Source organism: Poecilia mexicana, unplaced genomic scaffold (genome assembly GCF_051168715.1).
Source record: "Poecilia mexicana isolate PSO_F unplaced genomic scaffold, ASM5116871v1 scaffold_20, whole genome shotgun sequence".
In the NCBI taxonomy this organism is placed as follows: domain Eukaryota; kingdom Metazoa; phylum Chordata; class Actinopteri; order Cyprinodontiformes; family Poeciliidae; genus Poecilia; species Poecilia mexicana.
Genome location: NW_028263389.1, coordinates 10,056,874 through 10,082,025, shown reverse-complemented (window position 1 = coordinate 10,082,025; position 25,152 = coordinate 10,056,874). Strand labels below are relative to the sequence as shown.

The 25,152-nt window shown below is 40.1% G+C and overlaps 1 protein-coding gene across 2 annotated transcripts in view; it reads left to right on the top strand.

Annotated features, from left to right (window-relative positions):
* The first annotated feature begins 266 nt into the window (after positions 1–266).
* Positions 267–25,152, top strand: part of sema5a (sema domain, seven thrombospondin repeats (type 1 and type 1-like), transmembrane domain (TM) and short cytoplasmic domain, (semaphorin) 5A) — a 157,738-nt gene continuing 132,852 nt past the window's right edge. Inside the window, exon 1 of one of the 2 annotated variants that reach the window (XM_088001156.1) lies at positions 267–365. The gene's annotated coding sequence lies outside the window, so the exon portion shown is untranslated. Of the gene's footprint in view, positions 366–10,439; positions 11,467–25,152 lie in introns of those variants that run through there. The other variant, XM_088001155.1, reaches the window with a different exon arrangement.

The following is a 25,152-nucleotide window of genomic DNA, read 5'->3' as shown; positions in this document are numbered from 1 at the left end:
CTATAAACCTTTCAGTAGCCAAAAATCTTATTGGTTTTGTACAGAGCTGAAAACACAACTGCACCTCATTAGTCTGTACCTTTAATAATCAGGGTAAACCGAACAACAAAATCTAAACAAAGGAGCATCATTAATCTTATTGACAAAGTCATTTACAAAACTAAATGATCTGCAAAAATAAAACACTTAATATAGTACAACTCAAAAGCTTTAAAGACAACAAACAAAAGAAAACCCCTCCAATTGGTTGTACCTGGTGATGCAATCAGTGACATCATAAACCAATATGGCGAATAGGAAGTGCCTGGCCGGCCCCTGAATTCAACTGTTCTGGATGTAGGATTTGAACAAAGGGACAAACAATGGTGAGTATAAACAAAGAAACAGCCAGAAGTAATTTATCTTGTAACAGAAGACAAATTCTAAATTATTTAATAGTTCAGTAGCGTTAGCTCTACATAGAACTTATGCATGGATGTATACTCCAACACAATGCTAACACAAACAAACTCGGGATAGTACGTGAAGCAAAGTTACAACAGAAATGTTTAAACTAAAGCATTATGACCAACTATAAAAAGATTAAATAAATTAGAAATGCGTTTAAGGGACAAGTGGTATATAAATAGAGTCTTCACCACTGAGTCACAACGGCATATCAGTGAACTATTAACATTCAGTGTGATATTCAGTTTTCTCTTACATGACAATCGCTATAAATTAATCCCTCTGCTCAAAAACTTGCCAGCTGATCTATGCAGCCTCACAGGGAAAATCACCAGAACGCTAATTCAGATACACAAGATATTTTTTATCGTTTCTGATCAAATGAAAATGGAACATTTTGAAGGACATTAAAATGGGAAAGCTCGACACCATGACACATCTAACAAGTTTTCACTCTCTTTGCCTTTTTACCAATTCTGTCCATATTGTTTCAAAGTTTTTCATGTGTCTTTTCTATTTTTACCAGCACTCAAGCTTTTTGCCTAATCCATGATGATCAGTTTGTTCAGCTTAGAGGGTTGTTACATTCATGGGAGCTTTAATAGAAAAAAGACGTTATACTTTAAAAGAAGCCAGATAGCGTCGCTTAATTTAGTCCAAAATAATTCAGCATGGCTGCTGCTGCCAATTTAGCCATTACAATCCTTTGAAAGTCTCTTGTTCTCCTTCAAACTCCTGCTTTTAGACATTTGAACACTCTCCATTTTGACTTGACCCTGACTGAAGAGCTTAGACATTTACTTTCATCTTTTCCAAAGGCATGTCTCAAAGATAGGAAAGGCTGAAAATGACTCCTGGAGTGAGGGAACTTTCAAAGAAGAAGTCATAAAGGTATTGCTTTTTTTTTTTTTTTTTTCCAGAATGGTCTAAAATTCTGGGAAAACAAACCGATTCCTCCAATAACTAATGCTTTTTGGATTGTTCTTGCTTCATAACCTTTTATTTTTTTAGGCAGAGCAGCACTGCATGAGAGGGAAAAAAATAAAAGTCACAGTTCTCTCTCTCTCTCTCTCTCTCTCTCTCACTGTCTCTCTCTCAGGTGTATGGCTATGTCTTCTTTGATAAATGGAATAATAAAACTGAGACAACCTTCTTGACAAAATTCTTCCCAGCTCTGACTTCTAGCCTTCAACACGAGAAGCCGGTAATTGAAATTAATTAACTTGTCCAATGTGGGACGAAAACAATCACAGAGGCGTCTCCCCCACCCCCCCTCCCCCCGACCCCCCACCTGTCAACAAGGTTCGTTTCTCATGAGAAGCATGGAAAGCGCGTTGCAGTCCTTCGCAGCTGGCCACTACGGGAGAGGGGCAGACATGATGGATATCTATATTTCTAATAGAGCGCGCTCTCTAATAAGTAGCTTTTCTGCATCTAGGCTCGTTATTACAGCAGGCTGTAGATTACTGAGAATAATGAGATATTATAATATCCCAGTAATGAGTTTGATTAGCATCATTTTATACATGTTTTCCTTGCTTTTGTAAGAGTTGGCAGCTATCTCTTGGGTGCCGTTTATGGAAATCAGTCTTCAAAAAGCTATTTTACTTTATAGTGGTTTGCAAAAATTTTTTTTTCAACATGCTATCTTGCAGCTAAAAGCTTCTGTGTTTTAAAACGGAATTGTGCATAATTGTGATGTGGAAGATAAACAACTTTGTGGTTGAATCAAAATCTGAATTAGACTGCCTTGTGTCTATAGTCAGTATCCCTGATTTAATTCTCTGTAGAATGACCTACTGCTCTTTCCCTGTGGAGATGTTGCTATGGTCTTTGGTGTTCAGGATGATGTGCGGTGTAGGTTTTCTGCCACACATGCGGTTTTGCTTTGCTTCTGCAAAGCAATAAATATGAATATGATTTCTTATTGCTTTTTTTGTGGAGTGCATACTGTTGCATAACCTGTGTTACTAATATGGTGACTGATGAAGGCAATTGGTTGCACTGGGTCTTAAAGAAGGGGGGGAAAATACAAATGCACACCACATTTTTTAATTAGAAAATTCCAGCTTTTTTTTGTTTGTGGAAAAAAAATTGAAAACCTTATATCACTTCTCTTCTACTTCCCAGTCCTTTGCTACTTTGTGTTGCTGTGCAAGACAAAATCTCTGGTTCTTCTGGAATTTGATCTGCGTCCAAGGAACGGAAGCGCAAGTCAAATCAGGTAGAGCGGAGACGAAGATCTCGTGTGTGTTTTTTGTGTGAAATATTACCGTGATCCTTGTGCCCCTCTGTTTGGGAGCACAGAGGTGTGTGGATGTGTGCACTCGAGAGGACAGTGAGCGCCATGTGGTGAGAGGTCGGTGCAGTCACCCGCAACCGCAGGATGGTGCTGAAGCAAACAAATGGCTTTTCTGGAGCTGAAAACTGGAGGATTTATTTTTGTTCCCTGTGAAAAGTGATGGTGAACGATTTATTCCAGTTCCCCGTGGACTAAATGGAGCAGGATGCAGCTTATTCACCTGCCTAATCTAAGGCTGCTCATAAAGCGGTGTGCTGTCTGTGCCCAAAAAGTTGAGGACGCGACTGGAGTTGAATGCGAATTTGCTTGAGGGTTAGGTCGAATTGTGAAATATCAGGAACGAGATAAAGTCGAGCCAGACTGACTGCAGAGGTTTGGGATGTATTTACACAGAAACCCAAACTGATTGTATAGTTCAAGCTTTAGAAAAAAACATCTGTACATTCTAACTGAATGTTATCCGCCTTTTAAACCACCACTTAACCCTCAGTGTGTTGTATTTTACAGGAGACAGAGATGGTTCTGCTTACTTTTCATTGTATGGTTATGCAACTTGAGTACAGTCATAAGCGTCTGTATTTTTCTGTCTGCTTAGCCATGGGCAGATTTTGCCCAAACCATTTCCACTTAAATAACTTCTCAATGCCCCAAATTACTAACTCCAAATTTGAAATATCCTCCTCGCACACAGGGGGAAATATCAGCAGGCATCACCTCTTCTTCTCCTTTTTTTTTCTTTTTTTTTTCCACACTGAATAGTGAACATCATGCCCAGCAGTCCCATATCTAATTGTGCTCTACGGCCTGAACCTGCTCCATTTTTTGACATTAATTAATCTGAGGCAATCTCCCAAGCCGCCCATGGGGCCAAGACCTCACGCCTCCAAACCTTCAATTCCCATGATTGAATTTCACAGAGTTCATCTCTCCAACCCTTAACTTTGCCACTTTGCTAATGGTGATCTTCGGGGGAAAAAAAAAAAGAAGAAAAAGAAGACCCTAAAAGAAGAGGAAATATTTCACCATCAGCCATATTCTTTTTGCTATCCATCATGGACCACAGAGGGGAGGACAAAGACAAATACGTCCAGCCAGAATATCAGCAGAAAATGAGAGAGATGACCCCCTGGACTCTGGCCCTGCATTTTATTACCTCACTCCTGTCCATTTGCTCACTACCTTTTGGATGGATTCTGCCCTAAAACTACTATATAACACACCCAGAGACCATTATAACAGACTGATGAGGGCCAGACACACCAAGGGTAGGATAAAGATGAAGTAAACTTCCTTATTGATGTTGGGAGCAGTGGCAATTGGGTCCATCTCTTCAAGCATTATTTTCCCTCGCTATAGACATGTTTCATCTGTTTAAGCAAGAATACGGGTTTAAATATAAAGAAAATATTAACTCGGAACAATACGGAATCTCATTCATCTGCATAAACACAGCGAAGGTACACCCGAAGGAACGCTTCTGTATCTTAGTTGGTCATTTTATGAGAACGGTACCTTTGGGTATCGAACTAAATCCTAATTTGCTCTGTCTTTGCTGGTAAAGTGTTTTCCCCGAAAGCTCGTAACATACCCTAATTACAGGCTTTTGGTTTCTCGAAACAAAAAGCTGTGAGTAAGGGAGAGAAAAAATAAAAAAATAGAAATGTGTTGTCGTTTCCTCCATTTTCTGAAACGACAAAATTTGTGAAGAAACAAGCCAGGAAGTCGCTCACTTTCCGCAAACTGACAGCCTAATTTTGTTATCAGCGACAGGCTTAATGTTTAGACCAATTTCGGATGAATTCCTCTTTTGCAGTGAATGCTGAGATGTTTGAGAAGCAGTGGAATCTTGAGACTTTTTTTTTTTTTTTTTTTACGCAGGTAAGAGATATTTTGGAGTCGGCGCAGTTTCTTTTTATCGTTTCGTGCACTCCAAGCTTGGACAGCTCAGGTTTACATTAGTGAGGGCCTACGCACCGCTGGGTGCTGTTAAAGTAACCGGATTCTCAACAGCTCAGTCGGAACCACATATACATGTCCCGTATCCTACACACCGATACTTTCAGCTCCATACAGCATCCACAGACAAACTTACTTTATTGGCAGAGAAAGTTAACTTTCTCTGCCAATAAAGTAGGTTTCCCATTGTTCGGTTCTATTGCATGTTCTTACTGCCTTCTCAACATCATGTTGGCATTATTTTAATTCTGTATTTAAATTAAATGCAATGTTTTTCTGTTGTTTTTTTTTGTTAAGTGGTTCCAGCATATTTTTGTGTTGATTCTGTTACGACTCTAATTCTGTGTCTCTCACTGTCTGAGGCGTCTCATTGCAGAAGCTGCCTGAAGGGATATCACCAGGCTCTGGGCCCGAGCTGGAAGAGGCTTTGGAAAATATACAGGTTGCAGTTTGCACATTCAGTACCGAAGCTGCTTTTATTAACTTCACCAACCCTGCAATTAATCTTACAATATTTCAAATCAAAATCTGAAGTGAGACTATCCATTACCGGGAGAGTAGCTTCTCTATTATATAAGGTCTGAGACGTGTAATCATTCAATAGGAGTAAAAAGACAATTGTGCATTCAGGGCTTAACACTACTCATAAATTAATTACATTTCGAAAGCTTACTGAGTTTACGACTAGCAGAATGAGATTGCTTAACTTGACATTAAAGGATGCTGCGATGCAATGCAGCGACATTCATCGAGACAGGTTCTTGATCACAACACTTCCGAATCATAAATATTGCATGTTTTGGCAATCTCAGGAACGTTATCTGCTGGAGTGCATGTCATCATACCTCAACTCAAGGCCTTTACAAAAGCTCTGGAGTGTATGCGAAAATTCTGATTCAATTTCCAACGATTATTGTGTTGTTTACGTAGACTAGGATTGTTTTCGCTTCTTGATGGTTGATTGCTTTTTCTCATTTGGATTTAATGCTACGAGATGGAAGTCTTCCATAGAGATTAACCAGTAAACCTCTTTGCTTTTACATAAAACACAACAAAATGCCTCGGAGTGGAGTGTGTTTAAAAAAAAATGTGATAACTATGCTTCAGAAGAGTTTTAGAGCTCATCCATGGCATATAATGATTCAACTTCTTCACACATGTCAAAAGTGTTTTGAGAGATTTTGGAGGGTTATTTCTTTTACTGAACGATGCTAAGAAATAAAAATGCTCTTCATAGAAGAGGGGCTCATTGAGGAGCAGAGTCACTGTTACAGTTTCTGACACATTTATTGGCACTTATGGTGAAGATGAAGAAGCTGAGTTGGGACTTTTGACATCAGAATGATTGAAAATATATATCCAGATCCACAAACGGATCACCAAGCTGAAAATTAGCCAAGAGCATCAATTAATGGGCCGCTTGAGATTTTGATTAAACAAATACTTAGGTGCTTTTTACACCTGTTTTCCAAGTGGTGTCAAAAACAAAGTGATATTCACTGTAATTTGTTTTTCAGCTTTTGACAAAGTTCTTCTCCATGTTAAAAAAGGTGATTTTGGACACATCTATCCCCTCACTAAACGCGTCTGGTCGGAACCGAAATCCGCTGGAAAATTTACATCTCTTGATTTGCCGAAGAACCCTTGTGTCTGCCTGAAAATATGACAGGATATAATGAACATCTCCAGACCTCTGCACTCACTCTTGCCTTCATGACCTGGTTCTGAATAGGATGCAGAAAATTTAGGAACGCCACAAAACCAGGCCGTATGACTGAATACAAGAACATTTAAGCATTATCTCATTTACTTATTTGATAAATCCAAATCTAAACATTGTTGGTGACACCGGCGAGCTCGCGCTCACCTGACACATGATCCGACACCCTTAAATGTCACGGTGTCATTGCTCAATCTTTCACTCGGCGAATCGTAGCGGGGGGAAGTAGATTTGCAGAGTCTTGGCACTACAAGGCCCTGGGTGCGTCTGTTTCTGCAAGGCATGGCAAGGCTGAATGAGCCTGAGAAATCGCACGGCTTTGGCCCTGCTGCAGCACAGGAACGGCTCATTGAGTCTGCAGGTATGGAGCTGAGAGTGAGAAATGACTGCAGTCTTTCACAGCTGGCCAGCTCTTCTCCCTCACCCTCACTATCTTTTCATAGTCATGCACCCCTGCCCTGTCTTTAAACACCGTCTCCTGCTCCCCTTACCTCACCTGCACCTTCACCTTCGTTTGCAACCCGAGTCGGGCAAAACCTCGAGTGTCACTCGTTTTTTTTTTTGTTTTTTTTGCAGCTGTCGTATTTCAGCCTCAACGTGTGAAAATATTCTCTCTGTGTGTCAGTGAGAGGGCATATTTTCTACGTCCCCGTTGGCGGTTATGATTGGCCGAATGTGTTTGCAAGGTGTGGGCTGACCTGGGACATGATATGGCAGAAAACAGCATGACAGATGGCCTGTTTGACAGAAGGAATATGGGGTCTTGGCTACGGTCAACTAAGGATTGGCACGAAAGCACTGAACTTGGCCGGCTGTTGGCGTCTCCGCCTTCATTCGCTCTTTACAGTCACTAATAACATGCACATAATTCATTGCCAGTGCAAGAGCTTACAGTCGGTACGCAAAACGACAAATAAACAGAAATGAGAGAGAATGCGTCGGAGTAATTAGCTTAATGGCTTTGAACCTACAGCGCAATGTTAGAATATTGAGACCCTGCGAACGTCTCCGTGTTTTGCAATTTGAGAACCACAAATGTCAACTAACCATTTTATTTATATTTTATTGAACTTTTATGTAGGAGATCAACAGAAAATGGTGAATAAGTTGAAGGAAAATGATAGTTTAATTTTCAGAATCTGCAACTACTGCAACAAGTCTTTGGCTACAAGTCTCTACTTACTTTTTGCATGTTGAGGTGTGACCTACTGCCTGTTTGGGTTTACTAAGTAATTTAAGCTTAGATTGGACAGTGCAAGTCAGTGAACATCAGTTTTTGAGCCTTGCAAAAAGAAAATCTCAATTAGATTTACCGTAGGTCGAGGTCAGGGGGTCTAAAATCTGCAGCTCCAGAGCCAATTATGGCTCTCTGACCTCTACACTGTGACTCTGACAAAAATCAAATCTGAATTGTTTTTAATTCAAAGGCAATAAGAAAGGATGGCTTTTGTTCTGTCTGTTTTTATGCTTTATCTGCATAGAGCATCTACAAGAGAAGGGGTTCAATAGTGCAAGGCTTTTAAAAGCAAATTAATGTTTTTCATTTACAAAGTAGATGCTTTGTATTTCAAGTGGGCTGCCTACATTCCTGTTTTTTTTTTCTTTTGCAAAAGTTTACTGATTCATTTTTGTTATATTTATTTTTGCAATAGAGGAGCAAAATTTTTATTGAAAAGTTTGCTGACCCCTAGTCCAGACTTTTCCAATACACAAATACGCTCTAATTGAAGTCATCCTGTTGAGAATATGGCTGTATGTGAAGGTTGTTGTTGACAAAATTAACAAAAATATTTACATCGTTTTACTTATTTTTTTTTGGGTTGAAATAAATTCAGCGAGAGTCATCGACTCGGTGCACTTCCAATAGAAACCCCAGGATGAAACCCAGCACAGGGACATGATTTATGGCGATAAGGTGAACTGTGGGGAGCTTCTGCCCAGCAATACAACATACACAACTCCAAAGACCTGAGAGCAGCCGTATCTTTGTCTCCATCCGTCTCATGGCTCCAATCATGGGCTAATGTACCGTCATCCATCTGTGTGTCTGATGGCGCGTTCAAAGCCACTCCATTGTTTTTACTGATGAATTCTGCTCACTGTGTGGAGCCAGGCTACTAAAGCCTCATTCTGAAGTTGAGCTGGAGCTCTGTGAGTTTGGCCATGAGGGAGTAAAACATCTATTGTGAAAGAGAGCAAGCCATGCAGCGTAAAAAGGAGAGAAATTCAATTGATGCGAGGAGAAAAAAAAAAAAGTTCTGGAGGTCACGGCGCTTAGAATGAATGAAAGTATACACACAATTGAGTTGATTTTTCTAGTGCAAAGTCAATTCTGGTAGTGCTCACACAAACCGTCTTTCTTTCGGCAAGATATCTTTATTCCTAAATCACAGATGCCTTTAGCTTGACATATCTTCATCCAGTCTGCTTTAATATCCAGCATATCTGCTCTCTCCCTGCATCCACCACAGATAAGGAAAGGTTCCCCTACGCGTTTCCCAGAGTTGCACAGAGGCCACTTGAAATGTAAATCTCAGCTTTACTTCCCCCATGTGGGCAGCAACATTTTTATGAAAATGACCTGATTTGAATTTAGATGTGGGTACACGGGAGCAGAGGCATCCACAAAGGCACGTTCCTGTTCAACACAGAGTCGCATTAACAAGCTGCTGGTGACGCCGCTGTGTGTCCATCAAAGAGACAGAAACAAGCTGTCTGTCAAAGCCCCGGAGCTGCGGGTCTTTCCAGCTTGATGGCAAGGTGTTAATTTCAGAGCATTCAATCATTAGAGGATGAATGGCATCCGGAGATCTCGCCGTTGGAACACGCAGCGTCGCATCCGGCCGACGCCGCCGTTCTCCTATTGTCGTAGGCCCTATTAGAAACGGCACGGCGACGTCTACGGATTTCAACGTGTTTATTTGCACGGTTTTTGACGGCGTGCGATTGTGACGCGAGAGGGAAATGCTCCACGGCTTTCGAGCTTGTTCGTCAAGTGAAAATCTGAAAAGATTGGTGTGGATTTGCGTCGATCTTTTGCAGCACCAACCTTGATGGCAATACAGCAGAGCTGCAAGGATTTTGTGGCGTCTCTCTGCCAGCTTTATAGATGCAGACTGTTACATTTTTTGCTCGTTCTTCTTGAGCAAAACAGCTCAGGGTCAGTCAGACAGGATGAAGAGCTAAGCCTCATTGTTAGCTTTCTCTATTTTCTTGAACCCTTCGTTGTTTATTCCAGGTGACACCGGTCCAGAGTTGCACTTGTTCACCACAGATTTTGTGAATTGACTACAGGTCTGGACGTTGCAGGGTCATTCCAACGCATCGCTATAACTTGATTTAAAACTATTTGATTGGAAGTGAACGTATAGTCACATGGAGTGGCAGTATGTTTAGGGTGTTTTTCCTCTAACAGTTTTTCCTTACTTTGTTTTCATGTCCACCCTGCCCACATCAACTAGTGACCAGCCCTCCTGCTCTTGCTAAAGAACAGCATCTCCGCAGATGCAGCCACTATTTCACACTGGGGGGGTCGGGGGGGGGGGGGTGATGTGTTCAGGGTTGTGTGTGGTGCTAGCTTTCCAGTATTGTACATGTAGGCCAGAAAGTTCAACCTCGGTCTTGTCTGACAAGAACACATTCGTCCAAACTGCAAACAACATTTTTTTTAGAAATTAAAAAAATATATATTTTTGTATTATTCTTGCCTCTCTTCCTTGAAGTCAGATTTGTGAAATGCCACAATAAAAGTTGTTTTTGTTGACTTCTAAAAGCAACTGTGGGCTCTAAGGGGTTTAAATATTCACATTTGTGATGCTGACTTTGAGTGGCCCTTTTGTAACAAATGCGTGATCTAAATCATCCAGTTTTAGCCCTGGTTGTATCTTTAGCAAAATCTTCCTCCTGTTTTCGTCGTCTGCGGCCTGTATTGAAGGACGCACCCACAGCATGATGCTCCCATCACCATGTTCCACAGTGGTTGTGGTGTTTTCTGGTTTTCGTTTTCAGCCTCACTTAAAATTTAACATATAGACAATATGCACAAAAGACTAACTTCTCTAATAATATTGATTTTTTTTAAAAAAAAGAACATTTATTCATCTGAACATGTGCGCAGTGCATGTTCAGATGAATGTGAAGCTTTTCTCCGCTCTACAGCACCAACGCACACCATTCTTTAACACTCCCGGGGTTCCATGAAGCGTTCCCATGGTGCTGACCTTTAACCAGATTAAATGTGACTTTGGTCTCAATATATCAGAATAAAAATCTGGCTTAACAAATCTCCGTCAATCCACTTGTTGCTCCATCGTTGTAAGGTCTTCACTTATTTTCCTCTCCACCTGCAGGACAGCTGTGCGTCGCTGCCACGTCTCTCCTCCCCGCCGGAGTGGACGCGCGAAGTGGGGGCGCAGTGCTCGGCTAACAAAAACCTTGCTCCTGAGCTGCGCAGCTTTAACTGAAAGCAGCATTGTGGACACAGCGCCCACCTCCGCTCCTCTGGCTGTGGGTTTTTTTTTCTTCTTCTTCTTTTCTTTGCACAAGCAGCCATTATAGCTGAGATATAAAAGTTGTTTTTTTTCTTTTCGTCTTCTTTTTTGTTGCGTTTTCAAGGTGCAAGTGCTTCTTTTGATTAAAAGCCGAACGCGACACGGAGTGAAGGCATTCGGTGCGTGGCGCAGCGCGACAGTGCGGTGTCCGATTACGAACCACCGTGCGCCGGGCGGCTTGGTCCCGGTGAGCGCTTCCCCGTGGGGGCAGAAATAGCACACTTGGCTCCGGAGGGACGAGACAGAGCACAGAGGAATCCCAGTAGAGACACAAGGAGTTTTCTTTTTTGTTTTTTTTTTTTATTATTATTTTTTTTTTTTATTACAATTATTTTTGAACGTGGTCGTCAGTCGCAGAGACAAATAAGCTGTAAGGATATTTCATCTCCAGCTCCTCTTCATTTCCAGTGACCGTCCGCCTCTCTTCTCACCGGGACAAGACACGCAGTTTGGCTCAGTGCTAGATGAACGGGAGTTGGGCACTTTACTTGGTAAGAGACGAAAACATCACCATCATGTTGTGCTGATGTACGTGTCTGCTTCATTGCTAGTATTTAAAACAATGTTGAGCATTCTCACGTGGATTGTCCATCCGTTTCCTGCTAAATACGCTCACGGCTTGGTTTGATCACTAAAGGGCGATTTCAAGTCAACTTCAGATTTACTGAGGACGTCCTGTTGCTTATATAGGGATGCGCCGGCTTAGAGCACCGAACATAACACCCGCTCACGAAGCACCCGTAACAAAGATGATCAGTTTTATAAGTTTTTTCCTCATGCCCTTCAATTACTGACCACATGGTGGTGCTGGCAGAGTGCAACCATCACCACTATAGAAGCTGAAGTCGACTCAATAACGCACTCACAGCTCTGTCTGGCTCCCCCCCCCCCCTCTTCAACTCACATCTTAATTCTTAAGTTGTTGATTTAAACAGCATTGGTAGGTTGGAGTCAACTCTGAACGTGACTGCAAGAGAAACGTGTCCAGTTGCCTAAACTCCAAATTTAGCTAAAACGTCAATTGGTCAATTAATCCAGTCAGACTGCGACATTCAGACTTGGATATATTCAGTCCAAATGCCCTCGTAGATATAGCACAACATGGTCAAGGTGATCATGTAATGGAAAAAGTTACCCACCACCTGATTGCATCAATCATAGACTTTGCATTCATCCCTCCTCCCTAGAAGGGATCTTCCTACCTTGTATTTAGGAGTTTTTTGTTTTTTTTCTGTTATGCTCTTTGGTTATGATCTCACCCACCATTACTCAATAAAATAAATGCAACATCAAATTGAGGAGAACCAGTATAAAATATATGTCACAGAGGATAAATGAAAAAAAGGAATTAAATATCAAATAGCTGTTTACTCTTTGATTTTTTTTCAGCATCTGAACATGCATTTATTTAGTTAAATAAATATTAAATAGTTCTGTTTTCATTTGAGCAGGTTTCATTTTTTTGAAACCATTGTTGGATAAAACTTAAACAAATATCTTAAAAATACATTTCAGCAGTAAAAAGCGCATAGTAAATTGAGAAAAGCTAAAAATGATAGCTGCTATGCTTAGCTACACATTCTGGTCCGTTTCTGCTATCTAAAAGCTACACTTATTTTGTTTTTGTTTAGGTTTTCAGTTTTATTTTGCTTTGAAACATACTTAAGTATGTGCTTTAATATGACATTAAATAAAAAAAAAAACGAACTTCCTTTTAAATATAAATTTAATCTGTTTTTGCAAAATGTGTCAATCGATAAAGTAAATCAAGTTTTATGAGTTAGAAGTCGAACAGGATTCATTGCCCCCACTGAAAGACAGATTCGGTGCAAATAAGTGCACGTATTTTGTGCTTATTTGCAACTACTGCATTCCTTCTGAGCACCTCAAAGTTGTCAAATTATTATGTTCTAGCAAAAAAGCTGCCCTTGAATTTGTTAACTTGTGGTTTTGCTAAACTATTCAGGGCAGAATGAAAGTTTCATTCCGGCATTTCTCAGCCTGCGAATTTGAGTTTAAGAGTGCGATTCACGTGTCTAAAAAGCCCCATTGATGCAGCCTTCAAGAAACTCTTTGGGGAGATCAGCGAGAAAATGTTAAATTAAAGGAGATAATGCATATAAATGAAATGCTGTGCATCCATTTGTGCACAGCTGCCCTGCGGCTTTGTCCCCACAGCAGTGCTCATTGCTCAGCGGCGTATAATTGAATGGATATAACTGTTTACTATATCATTTATGGCCGATTGTTTTGCAGACCTGAGGCAAGCACCTTGTAACATGAACATGATTACTGAGTACGAGTGCAGAGCCCTCAGCAGCCTTCTTTTGGGCATTCGGTTTTCATTTGTTCTCTTTTTGTTTTGATCACGGTATTAGGCTTGATGCCATGAACTGTTTAATCTAATCTTAAAGGCTCAGATCCATCACAGTGTTTATCCCTGATCCCTTCTGTCAGCACACTGTGCTCACCGATAGAAACACGTAACCCATGTCTGGACGGGATCCGGCTGCCTCTCAAAGCACAAAAATATTACTCTTAGGTAAATTGTTTGCTCTGAATTGCCCCTCCCTCCCCCCCAGGTATGAGTGTGTGTGTATAGTTGTTTGTCCTGTGTTGCCATTTGATGCACTTGCGACTGTCCCAAGGTAAAGCTCGTCTCTTGGTTTGGGGATGGGCCTAACCCCCCCTTGACCCTTTACTGATAAACGGGTTTAGACAATGGAGAGATGGATGGAGGTCTAGAAGGCAAAATTATTTTCACTCAGTGTCTGGACTGTGAATGCTGAAATTCTTTGGGAATATTGAAAACAGGAACAAAGACTGAATAGAGTTAGAGTGTGATTACATCCATTTTCAGAAGACAGTTTCAGTTTATATTGGCGGTGAGCTTGTTTAAAAATAAGCCAAACCGCAGAGTTGAAAATAATTAGAAAAACCTGATGCTCTCAGATTTGATTACATTTCGGTTTTTTCCAAAAAAAAATAAATGGAGTGAATAGTTTTGGCAAGTCTGATGTGAATTTTGAGACATTTTGCAGGCGGAAAATTGCGCGTGCGCTCATAACTACATAAACACCACCACGATTTATCCACTCAAATTGAAACTGGCACACTTAATAACTGCAAAACATTGTCTTCCCCGAGTACGCAGTCGCATCTTCCTGAGTTCGTAGTGAAGAACGCTGTTTGACCAGCAGCGCTGATATTTGCTTTGCGATGGCAGACTGCCCTAGCACTGACACCAGCACAAACACAGCAATTAGCCCTAGCCAGGACGAACTCTGTGATGAAAATGATCCCGGCGGCCCCGGCAGCCCACACGGTAACTATGGAAACCCACGGAATGACAAGCCAATTGTTGTTGACCTTTGTGATCCGGTGTCTCAATGGGGGTCCGGCCCTGCTGAGAGTGAGAGTAAAAGGCATAATCATGCACATGTAAACTAAACAGTCATTACCCTATGGCCCCAGAGTGTTCTTCTTTTGAGAGCCTTTTGGTTAATTATTTATCTGGCACCAACAAAGTAGATGTTTTTTAGGATGGCTGCTGTCTGTTCACTCTGCCTTCACAAAGAATTTGACTTTATTGGCTGAGAACTGCATGACAGAACGGATTTTTACTAAATTTCTCCCAGTAGGCGAATTATTCCTCCTATGCAAGTAAACTCAGAGCCTCAAACAATAGTTGAAGTGGTTTCTGTTGCTTCCTGCTGGGTTTTGTCCTCACATTACCCAGAGGTATTTATACATCACAGCCACTTTGTCATCATTTAATTCCTCCCTTCTTTCTCCTGACACTTGCGGTTTCAGGCTTGGTGTGGACCCATACAGTGCCATGCAAAGTTTTTTTTTTTTTCAAATTTTGGTTTGTTAAAACAACACAATTCTATGTATTTTATAAAATCTACAAACCTTTGGGATTCATTTGTCTTCAGCCCCCTGAGTTGGTATTATGCAGAACCACATTTCTTGTCTTTTTTTTTTTTTTTTTTTAAGTTTAACAGGATCAGATGGCGAGGAACATTGATTTTCAAATCTTTCCACAGATTCCCGGTTGGATTTAAGTCTAGACTTTGACTGGGCCAATCAATCACATAAAAATACTTATCAACCATTACATGTATTAATCATATTATATCATATAAAAAGTTCAACAGGTATGGTTTTTGTTTTGATCTTAATCCCATTTTTTTTTTCTGTTTGTCTGTAGCACTGAGTTTTGCTTCCTTCCTGATTTATTTCCACATAAATGAGAAAGTTGCAACGGTGTGTGCAAACATTTTACCCCCTTCCTTTTATTTCTGCTATTGTCTGTCATTTTGAGAGATGGTATGGTGTTTCTATGGCAACTCGAAGGTTTCCCACAGTGAATTTGAGAGCCTGTCCGTCACAAAGGAAATGAAAGTTAGTCATTCACTGCATTTCTGTCTTTCATCGCCGAAGAGGAAATTATCACACGGCAACAACACAACATCTGCTGTTTATCCACACGAACCCGACATGACACTACACTTGAAACCAGATGTTTACATACACTGTTGGAAGGACGCATAAGCCTTTTCCACAATCCTGCGAAATCCTAAGGAAAGGTATGTGCTTCTGACTTTGCAGAAAGTGATGAAAAAAGGCAGTTTTGTAGAATTTAGTTAGAAACCAAGACCTAAAACAGAAAAAAACTTTAATCTGATTTAATTTCAGACATTGGGGGGGGGGGAGGATGCGTACCTGTGCACAGTGTATGCAAACGTCTGATTTCAGCATCATCAATAGTGTTCCATCACCTTCTCTCGGGGCTGGTCCTTAATGATTTGGCATTTTTACAGAATAATGAAATTTAGTGAAGCTATCAAAGAGGAGAAACTTTCAGAATTGCATCAGACATGAGCAAGAGGTGGGACTGACATGATGAAAAGTGCTCACGTATCAGACAAAACACGCACGCAGCAGTTCTCTGATGGGACGCATCCTTGTTGAACAGGCGGGGGGGGAAGCGCTGTAATTTCACACTGCATGTTAAACAGCACAAGAGCAGGTGTTGGAAATTTGACTTCAGAGACAGAGGAAGAGAAAACGCAGGCAGGTGACACATACACAGTCCTAGACCTGCTATTATTATTATTATTATTATTATTATTATTATTGCCGTTGGGCTTGAGCGCGAATATCTGCGATTTTGAGTGAAACATCCAGTTTTCATGTCGGCACGTCAGAGGGAATTATCTCCGCTGAGCCCGCCAGTCACTCGCCCTGCACTGCTACACTACATTAGCTCTGTCCTCTTTCTCCACTACACCCTCAAACTGAGCTCAAATAGCAAAAGGAGTCTGTCTTTTAACCATGACATGAGCACAGAACCAAAAAGAGGGACTGTATTTGGGTCACGATTAAGTAATCCCCAAAGCCTCTTTTTTTTTTTTCTTTTTTTTTTTTTGCACTCGGGGATCAAGCTGCGAGGATGTTAGAAAGGTTAAAAGAAGAGAGATGGTGGCAAACTTTAGCGACAACAGAAGTGATTACTGTAAACTTTTTCTGTTGTTTTGACTTCATTTTCTTCTATATTTGTATCAGTATGAGGTAGGGAAGAGGGACAGGTGAAGAGGAACACAGGGGCAGTAAGAAGAGGGGGGATGAGGCGTGATGAGCCGGGGGGTGGGGGGGGGTGCAGGGGAGAAGAGGTGAAAAGAGGATTTAAAATGAGAGAATCCAGGATGAAAAAGGGAAGATGCTTTGCCAGCCTTTGTTTATTGACTGATCGGGTGCTCTGGGGCCATTTGGATAGGGAAGTGAGTCATGAGTTTTCACCAAGCGCACAGGCAGACAGAGGGGGTTAGTACATGCTTTTTTTTGTCTTTTTTTTTTTTTTTTTCTCTCCTCTGTGGGATGTCACCCTGTAGTAATTCTGTGAAAGATGAACGACTTTCAAGTAGGAATGAGAGGATCATTTGATAGCAGGGCTCAGCTCGTATAATTCTCCTTTTGTAGGAGCCTCTTCATTTCACGCTGCGGCTCGCACCTCGGAGGTGAGAGTAAAACTGGACTGCCTCCTGTGAGACTTTAACACTCTCTGCTATGTATAGGCACAACTAAATTAACAGCCAGCTATTACCGAAGCAGGGGCTCAGCTTGTGTTTGCTTTTGGATTTTGTATATAAGCAGAGGAAGTGACTTGCCTGGAAACCTTTTAATGATTTTTGGTTGAGATGCTCTGATCTTTAATTTTAATGCCTTCCCCCCCCCAAGGAAGAGCGGTTTGTCTTAAATATATAGACTTGTGCTTATCCTGGTGTCACAAACAAATATATAAAATGTCTCAGCTATGCTGCTACCATTTGCCTTCGGCTGCATTATTATTAAAAAGATTGATAATTACATTTTCTTTCTTGCTAGTGTCAATATTGTGTTACAGAGCTGATAAATCATCATGCAGACCGCTAAGAGTAAGGAGGAGGGAGATGCAACAGATATTAATATCAGGGGTTTAAAAAAAACTATGGCTGTCACTTTGTCATCAGTCGAGTCTTTTCCATGTGCAACAGCAAACTTCTCATGTAGTAAATCCCTACACTGGAAATATGCTTTCAATTCAGGCTGCCAACTTTCCCCCAAATCATTATGCTCTATTACAGATGGACATGAAATCAAAACAATTGGATGAAACAGATTTCCATGTTCAGGCCTTCCTGTTCTATAAACCTCTAGATTTGTTGCCTTTGCAATTGTTACTCTTGCAGCCTGAGATGTCCTCCGCTGCTCTAAATGTTTGCAGAAAATACAAGACAGATCTCTGTTATATTGACTCTCTGTCCACAATAAGGCAGCATTGAAAAGGTGGCGTTGCACAGAAAGACTCACTCTGCCAGCAAACAGTCTGTCTGCTGACAACTTGTCAGCAAGCAAGGCAGCAAATGGCTCCTCAAAGTTGATCAATTAATTCAGTACCTAATTTGCCTGGTTTACTATTTAGATGTACCTCTCTAAATGTTGCAAATAATGCATGGTTTACAACATTGTGGGAATGACAATGTGAGTTAAAACATCCCCCCAAAAAATCTCTATTTCTTTTTATTGAATTTAATTTTTTTTTAAGAGTGCTAGTTAGATTTTTAATGGAATGGAATGGCATCAGTTTTGGGTGTTGCACCAATATTGGATTTGATGGATCCAATCTGTACTTTTTAGGGTTTTATTTCTCTGTGGTGTTGCCTCCATTGCTTCTTGTCTTAATTGAGTGCATCATTTTGGGATACAAAAAGTGCTTTTGATGTAATATGTTTAGAGCCATCCCAGCTTCGTGTTCTCTGTAGCAACACAAACAGCCAGAAAAGCTCTAATTTGATCAGTGAGAGGATATAAATACAGAAAATCCTTTAATCTTCAGCAAATGAAAACATTTATCTATGCTTTGAAATATTACGCAGGGCTTATCAGAGCAATATATATACTGGGGGGGGGGGAAAATGAAGAAAAATAAAAGACGAGTTATAAGACGATACTTTACCCAGAAGATGAATGAAAAAATAAAATCACAGAGGATGCCGAATTCTTTTTATCCTACCTCATGTGAAAGTTTGTGATAACATCAAAAAGATAAAACAGTCCACTACATGCATTTCAGCAAGGGAAAATAAAAAGAGATACTGGGAGAGATGAGGGGTGATATGAAGGCAAAGAGATAAGAACTTCGGTTTCCAAGACAAAAAGGGAACGAATCTGATTCCTGAATGGGAAAGTAAAGGGTAGGAGGGAGAAAATCGAGGAGATAGAGATGGGGAGTGATGAGTAAACACCACATGGAGCAGGTCTGAGGGAAATAATTGTACATGGAGCTTCTCTCGATAGGAACCCGCCCAGTAGGTCCCTGAGTGAGCTGGTCAGTTGGATTCAGCTGTCGGTGGGAGAGGGAAAAGGACAGATAGGCAAAGAGTTTGGCCTGACAGGATGGTGGAGGGGAAGGAGAAAGAGAGAGAGAGAGAGAGATCAATTTTCTGAAACCTTTTTACTTGTATATTTTCTGTATGCACACTCAAGACATTCCCAAGTTTCTACACTGTCAATTCTCATAACTGTAGTCTGCTGGATTTTACTCTCTAGGCTTTGCACCTCAGCTCAAGTTGCTTCGCACCTGACCCTCAAGTCATGTTCCACTATTTTCCACTTTGGACTTTAGCCCTTAGGCATTTGAAAGTACTGGAGATTTGGAACTCTCTTGCCAATTCTTGGCCATGGTTCAGTGGCTATTTATTACGTATTTCTTTATTTTTATTCAAAGGAAGCTTGTCCACTTAAATAATTAGATATTAAACAAGTCTTTCCGATATTCGCTTTGGCAATACACCGTTGTCTTCCCATTAAACTTCTGCACATGTAAAAGATTATAGAGGAGTCTTCAAACTGCTAAGGCCGTGGCGTCATAGAACCTCTTTTCTACACTGAAAATAATATTGCAACCCTCAGGCTTCTGCTGCGACCCTTTGGATGATTTGCAATGTTTAAAACCAAGCTGGGTCCTTGTGAAAGACCAATCCAAAATTATGCATTTAACTTTCAATAAATTTATTAACCAAATACATTTAACAGATAAAAACATTCAACATTCATTCTCCTTTTTAACATGTTGTCCCTTTTGCAACCTTTTCACATGCCATGCTCCCGTGAAACGTGTTGGTGGCACCGTCATGTTTTTCCTCAACATGGACTGATAATCTAGTCACAATAGGTGAGACGACGTGGGACGGAGCCAAATTCAAGGCAATGCTGGAAGAAAACTAGATTGAGACGGAGAAAACCTTGAGACTGGGACAACAACCATAAATATGCAGCCAGTAGGATGATGATGATGATGTTGTTGTTCAGATCAAAGTGTTTTCTCTTCTTTCTTCTTCCGTCTTCTTTTACTTTTTCTTCTAAAAAATAGATCAAGGCACTTTCTTGTGTAAAAATGACTAAAAGTCTAGACCTGTGGGAAGACTTGACACTCTCAATCCAGTTTGATGCAGCCTGGAGCAATTTTGCGAATAAGAATGAGAATCACAGTGGACAAATGCACCTTTTAGATATTTATTACTAAAAGCATCTTCGAAGCACGTCATTTTCTTTCCACTTGATAATTACGTGGCGTGTTGTGTTGGTCTGTCACATAAAATCCAAATAAAACACCTTGGAGATGCAGAAAACGTTAGCCTTGAAATTAAGAAGTGAAATACGCGGCCACATCTTAACATTTTTTGTGACGGCTTCTCAAAACAAATCAAGGAAAAACCAAAAAAAAAATAAGCACGAGGTTAAGTGCTTTTTTTTTTTTTTTTCATTCGCTTTTTGATTTCCAGAAACTTTCCTGCAATTGCAGCACGCTCTCAAGACATGAGACTCTCAAAGAGTCAAGCTCTTTGCCAGACCAGGGTGATTATGGTCTGGCGACTCCAAGACACAATGCTGCCTCAGTTCTGAAGGTGAAACCACATAGTGGACATGTGGTCTGATCCAAACCAACAGCGAATAATAAAGTGTTCATTATTCCCTCTGAATACCTTTTCAGTCCATCTTAAATAAACAGGCAGGGGAAAAGGACGACCAGTTACGAACCGCGTGGCTTCCTGCCAACATCGAGCTTCTTGTTCTATACATTTAAGCCAGACTTGACTGTGATACATTTTTTTTATGTGCGCATGACAGCAAGTGGTCATTTGGAGCTGAATGCTTTTGTGCATAAGTGGGAGGTTTGTTTCAAGGGATATTGTCTTATGGGAAATTAAGTCTAGCCAGGTACTGGGTTGGAGCGATAAGGACGTAAGCTGCGGCAGAAAACAATACAATAAATCTTTAGGTATTGCTGGCACTGCTCTTTGTTTCCATACACAGTCCAGGGTTGGTTAATGCAGTGGTTTCATTATGCTGTTTGTTAAAACAAGAGCGTTTACCTTCTTCTGCTAGAGCTCTGTAGAGTTCCTCTGACATTTCCTGGAGCCGTGAACTTTATTATTTCATCAGTGTTTGATCAAATACTATGCAAATTATTGATCTTGTTATTCTGTGATTATTTAAATAACGACTATGAAAATACAAAAAAAATGCAGATCATATGAAGATACTAAACTCAGAATATTAACAATGTAACAACCAACTGAAAAACTTTACTTAGGATTAAGTGAAGTTGCAACACCATAATTATTTTTTTTCCCCACTCATTTTGATGTTCATCTGCTGCTGGATTTGCAGTTTCACCCAATTTTTTATAACTCTGTCTGGGCCAGCTTTCCTCACACAGGAGCTCTTATTTTACTCGGTATGTCCAAGTTGCTTCGGCTGCAAAATAAGTCCAAATTATCACCCACCCACCACCATGTTTTTACAGTTGCTTTGAGCTGTAGGGATATCTGCAATGGTCAAACATCACCCTGCTGGTCACATCTTTTAAAAATGGCATACGTCCAGAAGTCCTGAACTTTGTTCCCAGAAAAAAAATAAAAGAGGCATGTTTTCATGACAACCTATGCAGTCAAACTCTTCTGGTCCTTTTTTATTATTATTGTACTGCCATAAACTTTTTATCATTTAACAAACTAACTGAGGTTCATAAAGTATGCGGTTTTTCTGGTCAGGTCAAATTGATGGAGTATTTAACTGCCTGTTCAAAATTCCTGATGATATCTTGGATGCTTGCCATTGAGTTAAAGCACACACACCTGAATAACTCAAGCCGGCAAGATGCTTTTTTTTTTTTTTTTTTCCCCTCTTACGTTGGTGCACACAGTTGATGATGATTTGCTAGTCACGTCCACGAGATAAAGCAATTCATTCACATCAGCATAGCGGCATTCTGTGTTATCAGCTATTTATTACTTTGTAAGACCTATTTTTTTGTAAAGGCATGGCATTATCTCACTTCCCCTGTTATTTCACTGAAACACGGAAGAGATGGTCTGTAGTTTAAGGTCTCTGAGGTTACAATTAACATTTGGGGACATCTGGAGTCCTTTCAATGTGGTTTTTTTGTTGTTTTTCTTTTTGATGTTTAATACCCTTTTGGCCGTGTTGGAGCGTATTGACGTGTTTATCGCCTGATGCTGAAATGCCATCATTTCTGGCATTCAGACAGATGGAGCTAGGTGTGACTGGCTGTTTATCTCACTCTCAATCCATTTTTATCCAATGACTTTAAAAAAAAAAAACTATTTAAATCTAGGATGTATGTTCCACATATTCAGAAAATAATTCATAGGATATGTTTTTGAATTGTTTAAATGGAGTAGACGACTAGGTGTGGTCACACTACAGCTAAATGGTATAAAACACAATTTTACACTTCACAAATGCTTTCACAAACACTGAAAGCACGTGAGTGATTGTTGGACGGAGACCTCTATCATAGGGAGCATTAAAGCAGCATTCACACTAACCATTATGGAAAACTACTGAAGATACTCATCCGTTTTCTATACAGGCTTAAGCTTTTCATGTTAGTGACAGGCTTGCCGCCTTTCTTCATCGTCAATAGAGCAAAGGAGAAATATGAACACACGTGAATAATTATCTTTTTAAATGGTTTCCAAAGGGTAAAAATCGAAAATTGAAATACAAGCTGTAAAGAAATACCTCTTTATGAATATTAAACTGTTTTTTAACAGGCAACTGCATTAATACTACAGTACCTTGACGACGGGGAAGATCAGTTGTTCAAGTTTTTCAATCTTGAACAACTGCATCAATATTCAGTCCAATGACTGATCTTCAAATAAGATCTTTTGTAAGATTAACTTATTAAAAATGTAAGATCTTTATGGAAAGACGCTCTGTAGCTACAAAGTAAAAATCTATAAATTAATGATAAACAATCCACCAACTTTTCTTTAGTTTTAAACTTCCTGTGGGAGTTAGATGTGCAGACGTGCAGATGTGCTGCGGCGCTCATATTAGCACTAGTTTTGTGAACGTGTGTGCAGAAAAAAAAAATAATGTAGACTAATAAAATACTAATTTTAATGACATTTTTATCTTGGTTAAAGATTATTTATTCAGTTGAAGCATGGCACCAAAAGAGAGCAAATGTGTGTCACATTTATATTGTTTCTCAAATTTACTTTTGTATAATTGTAACGGCTGCATTGGCGTAAAAAAAAAAAAAATCCTCTTAGTCACTCATGTTTTATTTACATTTATAGTAGTTATTTTATTTCATATGTCATGATCCACGATCATTATTCCTGTTTCTAAATCATAAGGAGACGGCAGGGGTTGTACCAGTCGTAAGGTGTGCATTGTGTTTTGTTATGTTGTTTGGAGAAGCTTTACAGCCTGCGGCATCTCCCAGCGTTGGCAGAGATCTGAGAAAGTGAGTCTGCTAAGATAGCGACTGTACTGAAATCAGCAAATAAATCCTCGAGCTAACCAGAGTGAGTTCAGGCAAGTTACAAAAATAGCTTTTTTTGTGTGTGTGTGTACACATATAGGAAGCAACATGTATAGCTCTGTTTATTTCACATGCAGCTTGGATGCATGTGTCAGGACTTCAGGGGGTCAGCGGGTCGCGCTTCCACTGAAAGGAACGTCTCCTCTTTCACATTCTCATAATGGTTTTTGCTCCAGCTCGTTGACCCCAGCTTGAGCCTATTCACCTAAATACTGACCTCCAGCTTTCGCTCTGCCTTGTTATGGAGATTCAGGTATGTTAGGGAGAGAAGCACATTTTCAGAAAACCTCATGAATGTGCTATCTTCTTTTTTTTTTTTTTTTTTTTTACTTTATCATGAAAACGGGAAACCAAACGAAGAAGGCTGGTACTTTATCACCCCTTGACGATAACCTGGGATCAGTGAAGACATGTTGTTCTGTATAGGGGATGTTGTTGCGGGAAACTTTGCGCAGTAGTTTTTGACTTAAAACCTCTGCAGAACTTTTCAGACAGTCATAGTGCTGGAAAGAACTCCTACGCAGAACATCCTTCTGCTCTCTGCTTGCACTACACACAGCGTGGCATCACCGTGCTCTGGTTGTCATTAAAAATAGACCTCTGCCCTTATGAAACCATTGCCCTGTAGCATCCTGATCTATTTTGTACTCCACAGGCCTCCCTTAGGGCCTTCTAGGAGGAAAAGCACTCCCCTTGCTGTTATGGTTAAGGGGAATGGGGAGGGGTGGGGAGTTTTTCCTGCGTCCTTTTGTTAACTTAAGAAAAACATCAAAAAGGAGAGACAGCACAATATGAGGCAAAAACCGATACAAGGGACCATCAAGCAGCTGACTCTCAGGAGGTAATTGTGCAACTGCTCTTTGTTTGGTTCTTTAAAGCCTTTGCTGGTTAAAAAAAAAACCAGGAGAATTAAAGTTTATTCATTTCTTCTTTTCAGCTCATAACTTTTTTTTTCCTTCTTTTAAGTGACTTGTATAAGCATTTCTTAAAGAAATAGGCTCCCATCATTGTAAAAAATGTTGTTTTTTTTAATATGAATGTATCGTTATATATTTTTGATGAAGAAGAGTTACTGTGGTTTTGACACCATGGGGTCTCGACTGGCATGATCCCTTAAAAATGTGCCTATCAAATACTCTCCAATACAAGTTTTATTCGCTTATATTTATGCCCAATTCGTGAGTTTACAGAGTTTTATTGTAAAAAAAATATATATATATGGCTTCAAACCAAATTGATATTTGACAATAAAATTAGTTAAAAAAATGTTTTCATGTATTCAGGCTTAGTTTGATCATCTTTTGTTGAAAGTCAAAAAATGTTTTGCACTAATAAAAATGGAACTTAATTGATTTTCACTTCTTCCAGAAATGTTAAAATGCAGATTAGATTGGTGTACTGATTTGCCCAATAAAAAAAAAAAATACAGTTTGAGAAGATCAGCGGGTACAAACTGGATGTAATAAGTTACCTAGAAATGGTAAAATCCCAGATAGTTGCCTCATTCACACACAGGAGCAGTTTGTCATTTCGGCTGGGGAACAAATGTGCATAAAGCGAGTATTAGAGCAACATGTCATTGTCGTCAGTATAATCCTACAATCACACCAACTCCTCATGTCTTTATCCTTCAGTTCCACGAGCTAAATCAAACAACTCCTTGTTTCGTTTAGTCCTAATAATAATATACTAACCAGTATTTTCTTTTCTTTTTTACCCAAAGTGGAATTTCGCACCTTCTCAAAAACCCAGGGTTTTATAGATTTAG